This window comes from Humulus lupulus, chromosome 4 (assembly GCF_963169125.1).
Source record: "Humulus lupulus chromosome 4, drHumLupu1.1, whole genome shotgun sequence".
Classification (NCBI taxonomy): Eukaryota; Viridiplantae; Streptophyta; class Magnoliopsida; order Rosales; family Cannabaceae; genus Humulus; species Humulus lupulus.
Window position 1 is genome coordinate 92971685 of NC_084796.1, and position 6016 is coordinate 92977700.

The following is a 6016-nucleotide window of genomic DNA, read 5'->3' on the forward strand; positions in this document are numbered from 1 at the left end:
CATCTAAATTTTGGAGGTAACAAAACAAAGTTTGGCATTGAAGAGTTTGGTATTATAACAAGTTTAAATTGTTATGAAATTCATTTTGATATGGGTGTTAGCAATGATAATAGTAGATTACTTGTTAAATACTTCTCTGGAAAATCATCAATTTCAAGAAATGAGTTGAAAGATTTAATTAAATCTAGAAGAATTGATATTGATGCTGAAGATGCCATTAAGTTAGTCAAAGTATACATTGTTGAAAATATTTTAGGAAGTAAAATAGGTGATAGGTTGGTAGACAATTTTGTTCTGAATTTAGTTGATGATGAAAAAAAGTTTGAGGCATATCCTTGGGGTCACCGGTCTTTTAACGAAACAATAAAATACCTCACAAGCGCCTTAGATTCATCAAAGACAGGATATGAGCTATGTGGCTTCCCTATAGCCTTCCAAGTTTGGGGATTTGAGGTTATTCCTTTGTTGGCATCATCGTTTGCCATGTACGTTGGTTCAAAAATCCCCAGAATTTTGAATTGGAAGATAGGGAAGAAGAATTGTCACTTAAAGACAATTTGGAAATTTTTTTTCAAAAGATCAAAGGTAAAAATTTGTTTTTGTTTCTTATTTTTTTTATCTTGCTCTCTTATTTTAGAATTGTTGTATTAATTTTTTTATTTTGTTTTATGTATAGGTTTATGCTCCTTTAACCTTTTCTAATGATGAAAGAAATTTATTTCATCATGCTATGCTTTGTGTCTCTTCAAGTTTTAAAAGAGGGAGAGAAGAAGGTGATCATAATTCAAAAACCAAGAAGAGAAAAAGTTCTACTTCAAGTAGTTCTAATGAAGAAGTTATTTCATTGTTGAAGGTTCATTTTTTATTGTTTCCAACTTATGTCCTGTTGGGGTTTTATGCCCTAATTAAAACCCAAATTCTTTGTAATCTCATTTTATTATCAATAAAAGAATAGAAATCATTTTTTGACTTGGTCAATCACTTTGCTCACATGTTTTATTTTCATGATTATTTGTTTAATATAAACTTCTATTAAATCCCGAGCATATAGCTAATCTTATTTATAGTGACGTAATCACAGTGGAATATAAATATGATTATATGTTCAAAATAAGTTAGTCCTAAGATTAGTCAGTGCACCGGATTTACACTAACTTGCCAATCTACGATATGATCTACTTACACATTACAGTGTTATGTTCTTTCCAGAACATTAGCAAAGTAGATAAGATCGGATGTATATGTTACATCGGACAGGACTGATATTGACAGTTGATAAGATAAGTAAACATGCCGTTATTATCTATTCTAGTCATATCATATAGTTGACCATAGATCAATTCAATCTCAATTATGAGTGGTTAGTATTCTAACTGATTGTATTATTTGAGTTCTTTGACTTGTTCGTTACCAGCTTACCCTACGGACTAGCCCATACTTACATCTTGGGAACTCGGTAGTATAATTGAGTGGGAGTGTTAATCATAGATATGAACATCTATAGCTTCTGATGAAGAAGTGAAATGATGGTTTCCTTTTAGTTTGGTTCAAGGTGTTAAATGATAGAGATCTCATTTCAGTAATTAAATTAGTTTACTGAAATATCATTTACAAGGAACTAAGTGTTTTAAGGATAAAATACAATGAGGGGTAAAACGGTATTTTAGTCCTATCTCATTGTAGACCGTCTATAGAGGATTGAGTGAAAATTATGGTTGTAACAATGGATAATTAATAGCGTATCTATATTTGTTATAGAGCGTTCTATGAATTCAAGAGTGCAATTTCGAGTCTATAGTGGAGTCACGAGGAATTAATAAGTTAGTAAATTTATTTGTTAGATTTATGATAACTTATTGGAGCTTGATTTCATAGGCCCATGGTCCCCATTGTACCTTGGATAAAATCATCTAGATAGTCTCAATTAATTGATTTAATTATCAATTAGAATTATCAAAGTTGACCAGGTCAATTTTGGATAGTTTCACAGAGTTGTGTAATTTTGAGAAGAAAAGAGAAATTATGGCAGATTTATTAATTAAGATAAATTGGTATCTAAATTAATAAATAAATTTAAATCAAGGTTCAAATTATAAATAATTAATTTGATAAAGGATTTAAATAATTATTTAATTAATTAAATCAATAGAAAATAATACAGACCTTGATTTTAAGTCCAATGGGCTTATAATCAAATGGGAAATTTCACGGGCCTATAGCCCATGATAATTTCGACCTAGGGCTTCAAAATGGCTGTTATTTTATTGATTTTTTAATTAAATTAAATGACCTAATTGAGTCTATAAAAGGAGTGCTTAGAGAGAAGATTTCAGGGACGACAGATAAGTCACAAGTCAGATTTTCTGATAGTTTTATATTCTTTCTAAACACAAGTCCTTTTCTAAACCTCTTTGTTATTTTCTCTTCTTCTCTCTATATCTATCTCATGTGTTGAGAATTGCCCACACTAGTCGAGGTGGTTCTAAGGATACATTGGAAGATCGTGAAGAAAATAGAAGATCGGTTCAGTTTCTTGATAATACTCTGCGACAGAGAGGATACAAGAGTTAGAGAAACTGAAGGAAGGACTCTTAATTCCGCTGCGTATACTGTAAGTATTATATTATTTGTTTCTCTTTGAATTCAATTTTAGAAACATGTTTTAGGCTATCTTTTATTAATTTGTTTAATATTATATATACATGAAAATAAATAAAGATCCTGTATAAGCTTTTTCCAACATGTCCTTGTTTTTGTTTTTGTCTAGTTTGCATTTTGAAAATATGTTGTTTACAATTTCTTATATATTTAGTTTTTTATGTGTTGTTCATTATATATTTTTGCCCTTCTAATTTTTTCAAGAAATCAAAGAAGATAATATTGTAATGAAAAAAGATATTACTGATATTAAAACAAAGGCGGAGGATATTGAGGAGGGAATGAAGCGTTTTTTTTTTATTTTATGGAGATTTTTATGAAGAAAAATGATGCAAACAAGGCAGTTCCTGGAGAAGGAGAAGGAGAAGAGGAGAAGGTGAAGAGCAAAGATGGAAAGTGTTCTTCTCAAGAGGGGAACTCCTTATCTGAAGATGATTTGCATCAAAGTATGAATGACTTCAACAATGTAGATTGTGTCGCTCCCTTAGCAATTATTACGGTATGACTTTTAACCTATCTTTGATTTGAAAAACCTATTATTATTTTTTACTTTATCTTTTACAAAATGTTTTTTTTTTATTTTTCTTAATTTGTTTATCTAATTCTGATTTTTAGGTTTCCAATGTGGAACCAATTCAAAATGATCTTAAAGAATTAACAACAAACAAAATTGATAATGACGATGACAAAGATTTTGAGACTACTCCAACTTTCAATATTTTATCCCAATCATCAAATGACAATCATGACGCGCATGAGGTAAAGAAATTATACTCAAGAAAGAAAAGGGGAAGGAAACCAAGCAAATTTGTTTATTCTCCATGCACCCATGATTTGTCAGCAATTGTTTTGGCTTTGTCCAATGAACGAAGAAAAAAAGAAGCTCATTTCATTGGACGATTTCCTTTTGAGAGAAATTTTGATGATATGCCTTCAATGCAGTTGGAAGAAATATTTATGTCATGGTATAAGCTTGGTCTTAAGAAGCATAGGTAAGTCGGTTTACGTATTGAGTATTTATGTTAATTATATTGTTTTATATATTAATACCATTTGTTTTTGTTTTTTTTTGTAGGTCTAAAAAAGAACCATTCTATCCATTTTATGCAACAATGCCTGGGTTTCTATATGGTGATATATGCATTAATTATAAGAAGTGGTTCCACGATCTATATGACAAGAATGACCTCCTTGATGATATGGTAAGATTAAATTTCTTTTTTATTCTGTTGTATACTTTATGAAAATTATTATTCTTTTTATACTTTTTTATGATTTTTCTTGTCCCTCATTTTTCATATTGCAGCATATTTCTGTAGCACTTTATTATTTGAGAAGGAAGACTATTTGTCATAGTTGCTCGCCTTCATTTCAAAATTGTACTACATCAGACTACATTTTTGATGCATTTCTTAGGCAACTAGCAATTAGTGAATCTCAAATAAAAGATTTTAATTGGAGCAAGGAAGCAACTATAATTGATAGGATTCTTGGTAAATCAATCTTATATGGGAAGTCATGGTTGGATGTCAATTTTGTATAGCTGCCATTTTTGATTCTAGGTGGAAAACACCTAAATCATTGGTGCTTAGGAGTTCTCGAGATTGACAAGCAAAAAATATTTATTTATGATTCTTACTACGAAGATGGTGATGAGAATGTAAGAAATCATGTAAAGAAATATTGACAGGTTCTTCCTTATATTTTTGACTACTTGCGTTTCCATGAAAAAAGAGAAGGATATGCTTCATGTTGTCAGGAATTTGAGTATTCATTTGAACCAACTCCATTTCAAGATAATATGTAAGTTTTGAAAATATAAATTAGTTTTATTAATTGAGGTTTTTTTTATTGTTGAAAATCTTATGATATAATTTTTTTTTATGTTGTAGGACTGATTGTGGCATTTATCTCATAAAGTTTGTTGAATTATTGATGGCAGGGAAATCATTTTTTGAAATTGGACCAGATAAAGCTTTTTCTATGCGGAAGAAAATGGCAATAGAATTGTGGGTTCATGGAAACTTCAAGCACATGAATGAAGGATATCAAACTCCGACTGAAGATGGATGTCAAGGTTAATTATAGAAATGCACTCATGGTTTTCATTTCAAAGGTTATAGATTTTGGAGTCTTACATTTTACTAAACCAGTAGTTTTGTAGTTACAAAATGTAAACAAACAAAACAAAATATCGTGATAGTAATTCAATGGAAATTTTTGTCTTTTCTTGTAATATAAAGAGGTACTGTTTCATTCAGTACTGTACCATTATGTCTTCTTCTTCTTCTTCTTCTTATTCACTTGTCTCTTAATCTATTGAGATTCCATTATTGTTCTTTTCATGCAAAAGAAGTAGTAGTTCTTCCAATAGTCCCACTTCCTTGTTCTTCACATATCTTATTCCCTTCCTTGATTTGCCAAAAAATGGCTTCCTAGCGTAGTTCTTATGCGCCGCAGCAGGGTAAATGGCATCAAATTTTGAACCGAATTTAAATTTTTTTATCCATTAAGTTCTATTTATAATCCAAGTCTTTTTAAAGTACAATATTTTAAATTTAAACTAATAAGCTTTAAATTTTAACCACTTGCCTAAAAATTTAAACCACAAACCAAATGACATCAAATTTTGAACCACAAGGCTAAAGACATCAAATTTTGAACCACAAGGCTAATTGGCATCAAATTTAAACGAAAATTTATAAATTTTTATCCATTAAGCTCTATTTATAATCCAAGTCTCTTTAAACCACTAAGCATTAAATTTAAGCCCCTAAGCTTTAAATTTAAACAACTTGCCTAAAAATTTAAACCATAAACCAAATGGCATCAAATTTTGAACCACAAGGCTAAATGGCATCAAATTTAAACCGCAATTTATAAATTTTTATCCATTAAGCTCTATTTATAATCCAAGTCTCTTTAAACCACAATGTTTTAAATTTAAACTACTAAGCTTTAAATTTAAAACCCTAAGCTTTAAATTTAATCCAATTGCTTAAAAGTTTTGAACCACAAGGCTAAATGCATCAAATTTTGAACCACAAGGCTAAATGGCATCAAATTTTGAACCATAATTTATAAATTTTTATCCATTAAGCTCTATTTATAATCCAAGTCTCTTTAAACCACTAACCTTTAAATTTAAATCACTTGCCTAAAAATTTAAACCACAAACCAAATGGCATCAAATTTTGAACCACAAGGCTAAATGGAATCAAATTTTGAACCACAAGGCTAAATGGTATCAAATTTTTATCCATTAATCTCTATTTATAATCCAAGTCTCTTTAACTCAAAATGTTTTAAATTTAAATCACTAAGCTTTAATTTTAAACCCCTAAGCTCTAAATTTAAA